The following is a 16,276-nucleotide window of genomic DNA, read 5'->3' on the forward strand; positions in this document are numbered from 1 at the left end:
GCGATCAAACACTAGCGCATCTGGTGGAACGATCGCGCAAATCAAATGAAATATGAATTGATCGTTAAATGCATGTGCCAAGCCGTTTTGAAGAGTGTTACGTCTGTTTGTCTGTGATCTAATCATATTTCTTCTGGCGGATTGGCTTTTAGTTTGCAGTTTTACTTGCTTACATAGCTTGTGTTTGGTCTAGGAATTTCTAATCCTAAGGGGGCATCCTGAGATTCGGGCAACAACACCAGACCGCCAACAATTTGATGTCCGTGTTAGGGGACGACTTGCCTTGTTATGTACTGGATCGCTCCCGAAATGTTTCAAGCACTACAAATGCACATGCAATTTCAGGGACAGATGCACAAACCACAGTATAAAATAGAAATTTAACTGACAAAAAGTTCACAACTATTTACAAACGTAACACACTCCATACAACAATCGAAGAATTTTCCATGAATTGGAGAATGCAATTCATGGAAACATTTTAAAACTACTTTACAAATACACTCAATCTCGCTTTAGCAACGTTTTGTCATCAATGGCGGTACGGTTTCTCACTAGGGTGTGGCCTACTGAATTAATTAGTGTGGTAGGCCACTAAACCACCTAAACACAGAAAACCGTAATAGAAACTCAAAACTAGATTTTTTTAAGGAAGTTTTGAATCTTCAATGTAGCTATGCACCCTCGTGTGAACCAGTGAACCTGAAATTCTTGTAATATTCCAGAAGCTTTCATTGATGTTTTACAAAAATCTTGGTTTTTATCAGTTTAGTGCTTGAAGGCTTTCAGTAGTTTCCATCGAGGATCCCGCACTGTTGTAGCTGTCGAAACCTCGAACTTGAGTAAGAATCATGAACTTTCTGTCTGGCTCTTGAGTTAGGTCTACACTTTTTTAAGGAAATGATTTCGGCTCCGTCAAGATTGATGGTGGTTGAGCCCTAAATAAAGAATTTACTGAAAAAAATTCCGAGCTTGTTCTTTCGAATTGCCCGTAGAAACTGAGAAACCCTGTTTTGGGGAAAACAGTTTTCGACTTGAAATCTGAGCAACGTCGTTTTTATCGTTTAACTGTCAAAACTTCCAAGTCACTTATTAAAACGCGTAATCCTTTCCGGAAATTGATTTCCCAATTCCGAAATACACAGTTCTCAGCTCTGCCAACACTACCTGTCGTTTGTCCGATTGACGATGTTTCCGCATCGTTAATACCAGGCAGAATATTAATGAAACGTAGGCATTAGGCGACGGTAGCCGGTCGGTACGTGAAACGTAATGACTAATGCGAGAACCCCGGAATACCACACGCTACTTCGGGGCGGCTTTGCTGCTGTGGTAATGGGTGATAAGAACGCATTAAAATTCATTTCTTGGTGGTGACGACGCTGACGCCGGTCAGTTTGGCCGCAGTGACCCTATTGAATAACATGTGCCGCGACAATGACTCACGCTTGTCCGTTGGCTTCAACCTGCGTGAAAACGATATAATTTGACAAATAAACGATCAATCACGTGCATCGTCGATAGTTTGGCGGCCACAATCACCTTAGAAGTTTCTGGCAGGGATCAAACGAACTGACGTTCGGATTGTCTCGTTTGACAGGAGATCGATCAATTCCTATCGATCAGCTGTCAAACGATGCAAACCTTGTATCAGACCGTTTGTTGTCTTCCAAAAGAGCAGCAAATGAAATTCTACTGAGTGCTTGCTGTAGGAATGAACTCGTAATATTGTCGTATGACCTTTTGCCAGGGATCCACAGGGAATGCATCTAATCTATTCTGCCTCAATGAAAATAGTCGTCTAGATTCACGAATTGCTTAATGTAAACAAACGCATTCTGAGGACAGGTCCGTCAATCATTTTCCACTTTTTTGTGTGTACCAACCGATCCTGCATCTGCATTGTGTCGACTGAAGCTAATCGATAAGAATCTTGATCGATAAGAATGATGATGATGTCAAAACAAACAACACAAATTACTTATCCTTTGACAGATTCGCGTATTTCGACTACCACTTGTAATCTTCCTCAGTGTCAGTTATTCAGTGGATGATCAGGGTCTGACCATCTGACGACTAGCTGTTGTTTGGCAGAAGGTCAAACAAATCTTATCGATCAGCTGTCAAACGAAGCAAGCCTTGTTTCAGACCGTTTGTTGTCTTCCAAAAGAGCAGCAAATGAAATTCTACTGAGTGCTTGCTGTAGAATAACCAACTCGTAGTACCTATTGTCGTTTGACCTTCTGCCAGGGAGCCACAGGGAATGAAATCTATTCTGTCTCAATGAAAATTGCCGTCTAGGTTCACAAATTGCTTAATGTAAACAAACGCATTCTGAGGACAGGTCCGTCAATCAAGTTCTACTTTTTTGGGGGTACCAACCGATCCTGCATCTGCATTGTGTCAACTGACAGCTAAACGATAAGGTGTCAAACCAAACAACACAACTAGTTGTAGACAATGAACCTGCAAGAATAAAACGGAGAAACTTGACACAGTCGATTTTCTGTTATCGAGAAAGAGACCAGTCAAATCGACAAGTATTCGTCGCTTAGGTATACTCGAAACACTTTAGTCGTAGTATGATCAGGGTCTGACCATCTGACGTCTGGCTGTTGTTTGACAGAAGGTCAAGCAAATCTTATCGATCAACAGTCAATTTGACGAGTCAGTCTCTATCAAAAACTGAGCTGGTTGTGGTGGTCGTTCAACGCCGACTTTGATTTGACGCGTAAACGATCACTTTCGCATCAACCGCTGTCCCGTCTCTGATAGATCCCTGCCAACAGTCGTAGGTAGACACTCGTTCGGCGACATTCACGTTTCATTTTCGCGCTATAAGCTTGCATTAGTTATTAGCCGGTGAAGCTGGTGAGGCCCCCTTTCGCTTCACACCCATTACTCACTGCATTATAAGCACTAAGCAGGCCCGGGTGTCACTCTGGTTAGTGCTGCGGCGCGAAATGTCACCCGAACGAGGGGTCTAATTAATTAGGCAGACGTATCTTGACGTACTTGGCTCAGCGCTCCACACCGCGGTTGATTCACCGAACTGAGCGAATCTCGGAATCTACGTACGTACCCTCTAGCAAGGTACTCGCATCGCACATTCAAAGCTTGTGTGTGATAATAATAGTTTTACGTTTTACTACGCCTGGTGGTGGTGGCGATGGTCACCGTCGAATTTTTGGCTGAGGGGTTACGCGCCATGAATAGGAATCGGTATCGTTCCCGATCCCTAGTGTCCAAGTGGATGGATTCAGCACTCGCACTCGTGGAGCTCGAATAAATTATTCAAGTCGCTAACGGGCCACCACGGAACTGATAATGGTAGCTACGTGGTCAGGTGAACCGAGGGCGTGGAACTCTCGGGTAACGGTTTTTACGACCTACGACGACGGAAGAGTATGGGCCCAGTCAGCGTTCCCGGTCTCTGGATGCATATTTTTTTGATTGTATCGCTGATGCGGAGGAACGCAACGATGGGAGAAGGCAAAAGTGAGCGGTAACAGATTGAGTGAAAGAGCCGCAGTTTTTTTTTGCATTCACCAACCGGAATAAGTGTATGTGTGACGGTGTTTGTGTGAATATGAGCCCTGTCAAATTGCGAGGCAATGGCAAAAATGATCCGACAAAATGCTGGATGATGGATTCGTGAATGTGAAAAATCATGTCGCGTCCTCGCGAATGAATAGAGCGAAAAGAGCGTTTTTTGGATGGGAAAAACCCAAGAAAAACCAGCCTGTGAAAAATCAATATTTTGCTACGGAAGTGCAGATTTGCATTGCTGAAATGAGGGAATTAAGGTGATGTTTGTCAGCTTTAATGCAGATGAAATCTTTAATAACAATTCGCAGAAAGTTTGGTATTTCAGCATTTCAGGTCGTCACATGCAAACTCGGTTCATGAAATGAATAGAAAACCAGATATTATTGACTGACGTGACTTATATCGTTTGACCGTTAATCGATAAGATCGACTTTCGGTCATATTGATCTAAGTACTTGAATCTGATCACTTCTGTTCCCAAAAGCAACGATTCATCAGCAGTTTTCGTAAGCTCTTTAATCAGTTGCACATTCCTTCACCAGCACGAAGCAAACTTTCACTCCACTGTTGTCCGGTGTCATCGCACCTTAATCTATCCCTGATGGTAAACAACGCTATCGTCTTCGTGAAACAAAGTGCCGCGATTAGGGAAATTTTACGCTTCAACGGTCGCATTCAAATGAAATGAAGCGCAGTAGGCTTGTGTTATCATCAGCGGCTTCGCGGCTTCGTCGGCGTTGATGACGGCTGCGGCTATTGGCTAAAGTAGTTTTGCTGCCACCGTTTTCCGCGCATAACTGCGCACCACCACGGTTGTTTTCCGCCATATAAATATATTTATTGTTATTGATTTATAAATAATCGCAACCGGCGCGTAACCGGGCGCGAGACCTCTTTGCACCCAGCGTTCCTCGCGAAGATCAGCTCTAATTTATTGTTATTGCCCTTGCAACAGCAGTAATGCTGTGCAAAATGATTGATTGATTGATTTGTCTTTATTAGAGAGACTTTCAGCCCTTGGCTGGTTCGTCTCTTGTGCAAAATGACTCCCTTCGCCGTGCGAGGTTGACGCGACGCGGCGCTTTGACAGCGGAACGGGGGGCTCTTCGCGGGCGCGTTACAAGTCGATTGGAGTGAGTGCAGTAATTCAATTACTTAGCAGCGTGCACTTGACGCACCGTGCGACTGCCCACATGACTCCGATGTCTCACACAGTTGTTGTTGTTGTTGTTATTGTTTCGGTTGATGTTGTTGATATCTGTCCATATGTGTTACGACCTGAGCGAGCATGCCCTACGATTAATTTGATATATTTGTTTACGCCTTTTGCCTTCTGCACTCTCTTCTAATGGTGGTTTTCGTTTTCTGTTTCCATTTGCAGGTGCAACACGTGCGGTGATCTCATGTTTCGCAAGCTGACATCTGGCGGCCGGGATGACGATGAGGTACACTCACCCCCGCGCGTTCCCTGTCAGGCGATGCGATGGGGGACGTGTAATTGACTTCGAAAGCGTTCAAATTCTCACTCTGACTGCGGAGGAGCGAACGGACCGGGCCCTCCTCGAACCCCGTTACAAATTAAGTCATAAAGGGCAATAAAAGCAAAATTTATTATCCTCCACGCTTGGGACGGTTCGCGCGCGCCAAGCGTTGATGGCCGTTCGAACCCGAGCCCAAAATCGATTCTTGCCGGTTTGTTGGTTACACGTAGCGTCGCGTCGACAGAGTATAAGTGTGTAGTGGGCCCTTTCCTTTCCGAAAGTACCGTCCGCCGGCCATAAATAAAAGCGGTCCCGGTGCCGATGACTACGTTGGCTCTCTCCATTACGCGCTTGGCCAGTAACCAAAAAAAAATGTAAGCAATTTATGACCATAACTTCTATAAATTTGATAGTCCCCTCGGTCCGCGACCCCAGTTCCCAGTACCCGTTGCCAACCTTACGAGCGTAAAAACCCTGTAGATACGGGGTTCAGAACCTCAACAATGTCGGCTGAACCACTGACTGTGCGTGACCCCAACGGAATCGCAGTAAGCGTTGCTTTTTGCTCTTGCGAGTTGCGGACCAGTGGTCGAGTGACGCGACGCGTCATGATTGGCAACTGTCACCTGTGAGGGGTAGGACGCTACTGGTTGCCACCACCCTCTGGGGACATGAAGCTGCATCCAAAATGCACGCCGGCCGCGTGTAAATATTTGCGAACCGCAATTTAGAATCGTCCCCGATGCATTATTTGCATTATTGGAATCGAGTTAGCTTGGTGGGTTGTTAGTTTTACTAACCACAAATCCAAACCTAAAATGGAACGTGCCGTAGCAATTTGTCGAATTGTATGCATCGGTTATTGTTGTATTGTTGTTTGTGACTAATACCTACCGATAACGATTGGGACAGTAATTGAGTTTGGGTTGCGAATCGATTTGTTTATCCAACAAAGTACTTAGTAACTTCCGGTTGTTGATCAACTAGTGCGAGAAGTGAGTGGTACTGTGAAGCGTCAAAACATAGCAATCAGTGATTTGAAGTTTAGTTTGACAATTGAACGATAAAATTGTAAAGTTATTGTATCAGATGACTTTCAAAAAAGGTAGATTGAGGCAGATTTTTCTCAGACAACTCAGAACAATCTTAGAGTATTTTTCGGCCAGTCATACCTGCCTCAATAAGTTCAATTTCTGGTAGGAATCAAACTTCTTAAAAATCAATGTTTGTACCATTTGAGAGCAATTGCATTAAATCTTATCGATTAACCATCAAACGGTACAAGCTAAGCCTCAAGTGATATCAGATGTATTGAAGCGCAAAATATTGGATTGACCTTGGACAAAATTCTAGAGATTGCACTTGAGAGAGGCAATCATTTTAGTTCTCTCATAGTTTAAAAACCTACACGCAGAACTCGATGTACACAGAGCAACGAGTAACTTTCACGCAGCGACCGAAAAGACAAAAGAATTTTCACGCAGATTTGGGTAACACCGGATCAGTACATTTTTTGTGTTGATCCAGTCGTACACAGATATGAGTGAAAAATGCTTTGTCTTTTTGCTCGCTGCGTGAAAGTTACTCGTGCGCTGTGTTGTTTCATTTAAGGGTGCATGTCAATTTCTCTGAGAGAGACAATCCTTGAGATTATTACTGAGAGAGACAACCCTTAGTATTCTGCCTGAGAGAGACAATCATTTGAGTTCTTCCTGGGACAAACATTGGGATTCTCACTGATGAAAGAGACAACCCATAAACCTTTGAGTGACCATCCTCGGTATTCACCCTGAGGGACACAACTTATGAGATTCTCTCTGAGAGAGAAAAAAACCTTTGGCTTTCTCCCCGCGAGAGACAATTGTTGAATTTTTTTCAGGACTTGATAATCCTCAGCATTTTCACAGTCGCACATCTTGGAAACCTCCCTTGGCTAGACACATTCAGGAATTCTCTCTGAGAGAGAAGCAATTCATGGGATTCTCTTTGGAAGAGATAATCTTTAGGATTCTTCATAAGAGAGACAATCCGTTAGATTTCCGCTCAGAGAGTCTATAAGAATTCTCTCAGAGAAAAAAAAAACAAGTCTGTGGGATTCGCACTTAGAGAGCCAATCCTTGTTATTCTCCCTGACAGATTATCTTAGAGTCATGAGAGAAACAATTCTTGAGCTTTACTCTGAGAGAGACAACTCTTGGGATTCTTCTTGGGAGAGACAACCTTTCAAATTTTAACTGGTAGAACCATACCTTGGGATTCTCCGGGACAGTCAATTCTTGAGACTCTATTTGATAGAGACAATCATTTTTGTTTTTCACGAGAAATATGATTCTTGAAATTATGAGAGACGATCCCTAGGAGATGCCATTCTTGCGATTCTCTCTGAAAGAGACAACACAGGGTAATCCTTAGACATATCGCTGGGAAAGACAATTCGCGGAAGTGTTCCAGAGAGGCACTCCTGAGAATCCTCCCTTAGAGAGACATTCCTTGGTATTATCCTGAGAGAGGTACTCCTTTAGATTTCAATTCTTGAGTTTCTCTCCGAGAGAACAATCCATGGTACTCTCCTACAGAGAGGTAATCTTTGGGATTCTACTTGAGAGTGACAGTTTTCAGAGTTTTCACTGGGAGAGAACATTCTTGGCAAGCTTCGTGGGACTGGCAGTTTTCTAGACTTTTGGCAGAGACAAATCATGTTATACTCTCTAGGAGAGAGCATCTTTTGGATTATCCGTGAGTGAGACAATCCGCCAGAGTTTCCCTCAGAGAGTCAAGAATATGAAAGACTCTCTTAGAGAGAAAAGTGTTGCAATTCTCCTTCAGAGAGTCAACAATTGGGATTTTATCTGAGAGATTTTCTGAAATTCTTTTTTTGAGAGATTTTCTGAATTTTTATTTTTTGAGAGAGATAATCCGCACTATGTCCATTCTTTGTAATGTAAACTCTCAACCTCAAGATGAGACGAGTGCATTGGCATCTATCTAGTACTGATCAGTAAACTAATGAACACATTAACCTTTTTGTAACAACACCAAAAAAAGAGAGCGTTGGCTCCGTAAAGCGTTTTCCGCGGTTGAGCTTCAAATAATCTAGATCAAACAAGAGAGACGATCCGATCCTCGAAAATCTTCCTGAGATTTCTTTAAGGAACCTCAGGAGGATTCCTCCAAGGAAACCTGAGGAGGACTCCTCTCAGGAATCCTAAGGACTCTTCTCAGGATTCCTGAAGAGGATTCCTCTCAGGAATTCTGCGGTTTCCTCTCAGGAATCCTGAGGAGAATTCCTCTCAGGAATCCTGAGCAGAATTCCTCGCTGGAATCCTGAGGATTCCTCGCTGGAATCCTAAGGAGAATTCCTCTCTGGAATCCTGAGGATTCCTCTCTGGAATCCTGAGGATTTCTCGCTGGAAGCCTGAGGATTTTTCGCTGGAATCCTGAGCATCCCTCGCTGGAATCCTGAGGATTCCTCGCTGGAGTCCTGAGGATTCCTCGCTGGAATCCTGAGGATTCCTTGCTGGAATCCTGAGGAATCCTCGCTGGAATCCTGAAGATTCCTCGCTGGAATCCTGAGGATTCCTCTCTGGAATCCTGAGGATTCCTCTCTGGATTCCTGAGGATTCCTCTCTGGAATCCTGAGGATTCCTCTATGTCTGGAATGCTGAGGATTCCTCTATGTCTGGAATCCTGAGGATTCCTTGCTGGAATCCTGAGGATTCCTCGCTGGAATCCCGAGGATTCCTCTCTGTCTGGAATCCTGAGGATTCCTCGCTGAAATCCTGAGGACACCTCACTGGAATCCTGACAATTCCTGTGAATTGTTCGCTGGAATCCTGAGGATTCCTCGCTGGAATCCTGAGGAGAATTCCTCTCTGGAATCCTGAGAATTCCTCTCTGGAATCCTGATGATCCCTCGCTGAAATTCTAATGATTCCTCGCTGGAATCCTGAGGATTGCTCGCTGTAGTCCTGAGGATTCCTCGCTGGAATCCTGAGGATTCCTCGCTGTAATCCTGAGGAGTCCTCGCTGTAACCCTGAGGATTCAACGCTGGAATCCTGAGGATTCCTCGCTGAATTCCTGAGGGTTCCTCGCTGGAATCCTGAAGATTCCTCGCTGGAATTGTGAGGATTCCTCGCTGGAATTGTGTGGATTCCTCGCTGGAATGTTGAGCATTCCTCGCTGGAATCCTGAGGATTCCTCGCTGGAATCCTGAGGATTCCTCGCTGGAATCCTGAGGATTCCTCGCTGGAATCCTGAGGATTCCTCACTGGAATCCTGAGGATTCCTCGCTGGAATCCTGAGGATTCCTCGCTGGAATCCTGAGGATTCCTCGCTGGAATCCTGAGGATTCCTCGCTGGAATCCTGAGGATTCCTCTCCGGAATCCCGAGGATTCCTCTCCGGAATCCCGAGGATTCCTCTCCGGAATCCCGAGGATTCCTCTCCGGAATCCCGAGGATTCCTCTCCGGAATCCCGAGGATTCCTCTCCGGAATCCCGAGGATTCCTCTCCGGAATCCCGAGGATTCCTCTCCGGAATCCCGAGGATTCCTCTCCGGAATCCCGAGGATTCCTCTCCGGAATCCCGAGGATTCCTCTCCGGAATCCCGAGGATTCCTCTCCGGAATCCCGAGGATTCCTCTGCGGAATCCCGAGGATTCCTCTGCGGAATCCCGAGGATTCCTCTGCGGAATCCCGAGGATTCCTCTGCGGAATCCCGAGGATTCCTCTGCGGAATCCCGAGGATTCCTCTGCGGAATCCCGAGGATTCCTCTGCGGAATCCCGAGGATTCCTCTGCGGAATCCCGAGGATTCCTCTGCGGAAACCCGAGGATTCCTCTGCGGAATCCCGAGGATTCCTCTGCGGAATCCCGAGGATTCCTCTGCGGAATCCCGAGGATTCCTCTGCGGAATCCCGAGGATTCCTCTGCGGAATCCCGAGGATTCCTCTCCGCAATCCCGAGGATTCCTCTCCGGAATCCCGAGGATTCCTCTCCGGAATCCCGAGGAGGATTCCTCTCCAGAATCCCGAGGAGGATTCATCTCCGGAATCCCGAGGAGGATTCCTCTCCGGAATCCCGAGGAGGATTCCTCTCCGGAATCCCGAGGAGGATTCCTCTCCGGAATCCCGAGGAGGATTCCTCTCCGGAATCCCGAGGAGGATTCCTTTCTGGAATCCTGAGGAGGATTCCTCTCTGGAATCCTGAGGATTCCTCTCTGGAATCCTGAGGATTCCTCTCTGGAATCCTGAGGATTCCACTCTGGCTTAATCTTGTAAGCCGAGTTTATAAAGGGAATCTCTTTGCTCAACTGTACCCTTTCTAGTAGGTTCTTTCGGGGATACGACTGAGGTTATGGTACTGTTACAGTTTGGCTTCGCAGTCTTCAGGGGAATGGAAAACACTAGTTTTTTTTTTTATTTTTCCCAACGTTTCGGTCCGTTTGGGACCCTTTCAAGGGTTCAATCTTTAAGGTTTACTGGACAAAAACAGTTTTGCTAAACTTGAAAAGTCATACGTTCGTCTTGGTTTAGTTTCAATCCGATCGAGTAAGGACCATCGTGATGTGGATAAACTGTTTCTGGTCCAGCGCCGGTCTGAAATTCGGGTTCTATCTTCACGATCTTCCACCATTAGTTTCTAGTAGGTATTGTTAATAAAATCAACCGGAATTTCGTCCTTCTCCTTGAGCCCTTGTTTTAAGCCTATTCCTTGATGCATTTTTATTGATGTCTTTCAACAAATCTTTGAAGTATATTGATTCCGGAATGCAGGCTTTCTCATTCTTGGGTAAATCAAAACGGCCAGTTTTGCTTTTGTCGACGTTTCGGCTTTTTTGCGGAATCCCGAGGATTCCTCTCCGCAATCCCGAGGATTCCTCTCCGGAATCCCGAGGATTCCTCTCCGGAATCCCGAGGAGGATTCCTCTCCGGAATCCCGAGGAGGATTCCTCTCCAGAATCCCGAGGAGGATTCATCTCCGGAATCCCGAGGAGGATTCCTCTCCGGAATCCCGAGGAGGATTCCTCTCCGGAATCCCGAGGAGGATTCCTCTCCGGAATCCCGAGGAGGATTCCTCTCCGGAATCCCGAGGAGGATTCCTCTCCGGAATCCCGAGGAGGATTCCTCTCTGGAATCCTGAGGAGGATTCCTCTCTGGAATCCTGAGGAGGATTCCTCTCTGGAATCCTGAGGATTCCACTCTGGAATCCTGAGGAGGATTCCTCTCTATGGAATCCTGAGGAGGATTCCTCTCTGGAATCCTGAGGAGGATTCGTGTCTGGAATCCTGAGGAGGATTCCTCTCTGGAATCCTGAGGAGGATTCCTCTCTGGAATCCTGAGGAGGATTCCTCTCTGGAATCCTGAGGAGGATTCCTCTCTGGAATCCTGAGGAAGATTCCTCTCTGGAATCCTGAGGAGGATTCCTCTCTGGAATCCTGAGGAGGATTCCTCTCTGGAATCCTGAGGAGGATTCCTCTCTGGAATCCTGAGGCGGATTCCTATCTGGAATCCTGAGGAGGATTCCTCTCTGGAATCCTGAGGAGGATTCCTCTCTGGAATCCTGAGGAAGATTCCTCTCTGGAATCCTGAGGAGGATTCCTCTCTGGAATCCTGAGGAGGATTCCTCTCTGGAATCCTGAGGAGGATTCCTCTCTGGAATCCTGAGGCGGATTCCTATCTGGAATCCTGAGGAGGATTCCTCTCTGGAATCCTGAGGAGGATTCCTCTCTGGAATCCTGAGGAGGATTCCTCTCTGGAATCCTGAGGAAGATTCCTCTCTGGAATCCTGAGGAGGATTCCTCTCTGGAATCCTGAGGAGGATTCCTCTCTGGAATCCTGAGGAGGATTCCTCTCTGGAATCCTGAGGCGGATTCCTATCTGGAATCCTGAGGAGGATTCCTCTCTGGAATCCTGAGGAGGATTCCTCTCTGGAATCCTGAGGAAGATTCCTCTCTGGAATCCTGAGGAGGATTCCTCTCTGGAATCCTGAGGAGGGTTCCTCTCTGGAATCCTGAGGAGGATTCCTCTCTGGAATCCTGAGGAGGATTCCTCTCTGGAATCCTGAGGCGGATTCCTCTCTGGAATCCTGAGGAGGATTCCTCTCTGGAATCCTGAGGAGGATTCCTCTCTGGAATCCTGAGGAAGATTCCTCTCTGGAATCCTGAGGAGGATTCTCTTCTGGAATTCTGAGGAAGATTCCCTTCTGGAATCCTGAGGAGGATTCCCTTCTGGAATCCTAAGGATTCCTCTCTAGAATCCTAAAGATTTCTCTCTGGGATTCTGAAGATTTCTCTCAAGAATCCTGAAGTGGATTCCTTTTGAGAATCCTGAGGTGAGATGAGGAGGATCCCTTTTTGGAATCCTGAGGAGGATTCCTCTTAGAGAACTTGAGGATATCTCTCAGAAAACTATAGGAGGATAACTCTTAGAGAATATGAGAATTTCTCTCAGGAAACCTAAGAACTATTTCTCTCGAGGAACCTGAGGATTCCAATCAGTAAACCTGAGGGAGTTTGATTCTTCTCATGAAACCTGAGGAAGAGAGCTCTCAGAGGACCTGAGAATTCCTCTCAGGAAGCTTGAGGAGGATTACTCTTAGGATATCTGAGAATTTCTCTCAGGGAACCTAAGAACTATTTTAATCATGAAACCTGAGGGAGGAGGATTCCTCTCATGAAACCTTAAGAAGATATCTCTCGGGAATACTTTGAACTCTCAGAAAACCTAAGGGTCCCTCTCAGGCAACCTGATGATTCCTTTCAGCAAATCTGAGGAGGATTACTCTCAGTAAACTTAGGGTGGATTCTACTCAAAAATCATGAACACAATGATTTTGCAGTTGTACCTTCCAACACGATCACAAAACCTCCCAAAAAGTCCATTTTTCATCAACCATTTGTAACCCCAAACCAAAACCGCCCGCCGTAATCTCCTCACAGATGATGTACGACTTTTTGGCCGAAAGCCCAGCTTTCATGCTCGACTGACCGACCGACCGCTCGAACGCCCATCATTATGCACTCCGCCCTCTCCTCGGGACCATCGCCTAGGTCGAAATGGAATTCTGACACGCCATCTATCTTGCTGCCCCGAAAATCGGCTCGATCCAACCGAGGCGAGGAGGGCCGTTAGGTGTGAAATCCCTAACCTCCGTTGGCGCCCCAGCAAATCGCATTCCTCAACCACTTGTCCACCTGAGTAATGTGTTGCTTTGGCAATGGGTCCTCATCTGAAAAAGCTCTGGAGAGAGACAACCCTCTTGTAATTTCTAATCAAGGCACCTCCGTCGCCAGTTCCCCGTTTCGCGAGGATGTTCGGGGGACCGAACTACCAGACCCAGCTGCAGTAGACGACTTCTTTTGTAAGTCGTAAAAAATAACTATGGATGAGCTAATTGCTGCGGGGCGGTTGGTGTGTGATAGGCGTCTTCTTCTTCGGGCCAGCGGTGCGAGCGATCACCGCTACTCAAAAAACAAACACTCCGTCCGAGAGCCGCCGCGCCGCCTTATTCAAGTGTTGTTGGGACGCTCGTGGAGTGGCGAGCGGCAAGCGGCGAGCGACGAGCGGCTCCAACCGAAAGAGATTGATGAGCTGATGAATTTAATGATCTCATCGTTGAATTTTTCATCCGAGTAGGCCTCGCCTCGCCTTTCCTCAAGTTCCGCACTGGATGGCTGGAGGACTAGCCTACTACGATGCTACGATGAGGCGCTCCGAACGTAAACAACTGAGTGAGCACAGTGACATCATTGCCAGTGACCTCTCCCTCGAGAGATGATCCTCGCCTTGAGCGAGGTTTTCCTCTATTGACTGCCCGAGAAGAGTGCATGAAAAAAACACAAGGAGGAGATAGTAATTACTCAATTACGGAGTCATCACCGTACGCTAAGTCATCCGTGTGCCGCGCCGGAGAGGAGTGGTTCGGGGTCAATGACCCATGTCCCTCTGTCTCTCTCGCTAGTAAGCAAGAAACAAACTTTTTTGGCGGGACGCGACGCCACCGGAGGAGTTCTTTTTTCTCTGTGGGTTCCGTGACGGTAACCGTTTTATGGCAACAAATAGGTGGACGGACGTCCCTCCTAACCATCCACGTGAGGAGGGATCACGCACGAATTTCGGTTGCGGACGGATGGCTGCTGCTGCCGTGAGGTTGAAAGTTTTGCTTCGGCTCCGACTTCAGTTTAATTCGAATAAATTATTTTAACGATATTAACCGGAGTAACGAGATGAACTGGTTTTGGGTTGCATGCCTCCGTCGGAAATTAGTCGGAACGTAGAGGAACTTTGGTGAAATTAGTCCATTTGTAGACTTTGAGGTTTATTTCCGAGGTTTGCTTTATTGTCCCTAAAATGAGGTGATTTGATAAAGTAGTTGTTATACTTTGACGTCATTATGGACCTGATGTGTTTTGTAAGTGTACACTATGAATTTTAAATGACAAATTATGACGTTCATCTACGAACTAGTCATTTTACGGTTTGTTTCAATGATTATCAAAATCAGATCTTGTTACCCTAACAATTTGTACCGTTTGTATGAATGTATTTCACTTTGAGATTCATGCAGAGACGCTGCTGTTCTAGGATGAACTCAGAAATCCGGTGAATCAGGCTGCGGTCATCTGGACACGCAATTAACTTGTTTGCGGAAATTAAGACATACTATGTACTGAGATATTGATATCCAGACACTCAAATATTCTGTTTTTCTTTAATTGCAGTCTAGAGGCAATTCCTTGTTAAAAATGGTATGGCTGTCTGGACACACTGTTGACCAAGGTACGGTCCGGTCGTCCAGACGCGCTGCGATTTGTTTATAAACTTTCGTCATGAGACAGTTTCTTGTAATAGTATTGGAGCGGTCATCCGGACACGCTGTGAACTGATTTTCCAACTGTCCATATGACAAAGGAAGCTGTTGTAAACGTAACGATGCGGTCATCCAGACACGCAGTAAACTGGATTGCGGTCATCCGGATGCGCAGTGGATTAGAATGCGGAATGATACTAGGTATGATATATACTCTTGATCACACCAATCCGTTAGGTTAGAAAATAAACACTTCACCAACGAGTCGAAATTGGAGCAGTGACTTCTCAAGTTGTCAACTCCAATCGTCTCATCCACGTTTCCACCAACGCTCGCGTTCCTTTTCGTTAGTATCATCCTTGCCAGTCACTCCAGGTTCCCAAAGAAATTGAAAATCGATTAGCGTTTGCCGTCTCTTCCCTGTCTCGCTTAAGCTCACCTTTCCAGTCCAGTCTCGCTCCGCGCACTAATTGAAGCTAATTAATTTTCAAACCCATCGTGTGCTAATTCGTTGCTCAGACCGCTCAGACACTGGAGAAACGGGATTAACCTTTGCTGAGCGGTCACTCTGCGCTGCTCATTATCATCATTATCAGCTCGGCGGAGATTTATCGTCGCCGTGAGTCGCCTGTTTTCTTACTTCATCTATTTTCAGCTTTCGCGAAAACTACCACAACTGGTCAACGGGCGGTGGCGCGGCGGTGACAGCTCGTGCTGACATTTTCTGTGAGTCACATCTAACAACTAACGAACCAACGCGCAACGTGATGACTTAATGAAGAGATGCCTGTGGAGTGGATGGACCAGAGTAGAGTGTGTGCAGATCGGCGCGATTAAGTGACTTCTTTTCCAAAGAACCTGAAATACTGGTGATTGCCATCAGCGAGGTATAGAGTTCCTACGTTGCGTGTGCGAAATTGGTAGGAACTTCATACCGTGCTCTTGGCTAGCCGAGAATCATCTGAGGGGTGTCCAGTGTGGAATCAGTGAAATGTGATAAGTGAAAATGAATAGTTGAAAAAATGAAGTGAAGTGAATATTAAATTACTGACTGATCTGCAAAATTAAAGAAAAAATCAGTTTGCTATAGAATAATGTTTTATTTTATGAGATGATGACAGAATCCATAGTACGCTATAAATTTCCCATTTCAAAAACGAAGTTCACCGACTGTCGTCTTGTATATGAATTAGCATAGTCCATCTGAAGTGACCGATTACTATGCTGTAGTCTGTAATATTTCTTAAGTAGAACAATATCTACTTCTTTGAACACTTCAGACAACTCAAGTTCGAATGAGTGTAATCAGTTTTGTTTGTACCTTTTAATTCTGCCCTTGAATACTTATTTTTTGGCAGATACGCGTATTTCGACTACCACTTGGTAATCTTCCTCAGTGTCAGTTATCCACCTCGAGCAGAAGAGAATATCAACAACA

General features: G+C 45.9%; 2 long non-coding RNA genes across 2 annotated transcripts in view; both read left to right on the forward strand.

The window, feature by feature from the left end:
- Positions 1-6,013, forward strand: part of LOC115265136 (uncharacterized) — a 91,789-nt gene extending 85,776 nt beyond the window's left edge. The window contains exon 5 of the long non-coding RNA XR_009998013.1: positions 4,931-6,013. This is a non-coding gene — a long non-coding RNA (uncharacterized LOC115265136). The remainder of the gene's footprint in view (positions 1-4,930) is intronic.
- A 6,056-nt stretch (positions 6,014-12,069) lies between these two features.
- Positions 12,070-15,782, forward strand: LOC134288556 (uncharacterized). The gene is made up of 2 exons (XR_009998016.1): positions 12,070-15,039; positions 15,494-15,782. It is a non-coding gene; the product is annotated as an uncharacterized LOC134288556 (long non-coding RNA).
- The last annotated feature ends 494 nt before the right edge of the window (positions 15,783-16,276 follow it).

The sequence above is a fragment of the Aedes albopictus genome, chromosome 2 (genome assembly GCF_035046485.1).
Source record: "Aedes albopictus strain Foshan chromosome 2, AalbF5, whole genome shotgun sequence".
Lineage (NCBI taxonomy): Eukaryota > Metazoa > Arthropoda > Insecta > Diptera > Culicidae > Aedes > Aedes albopictus.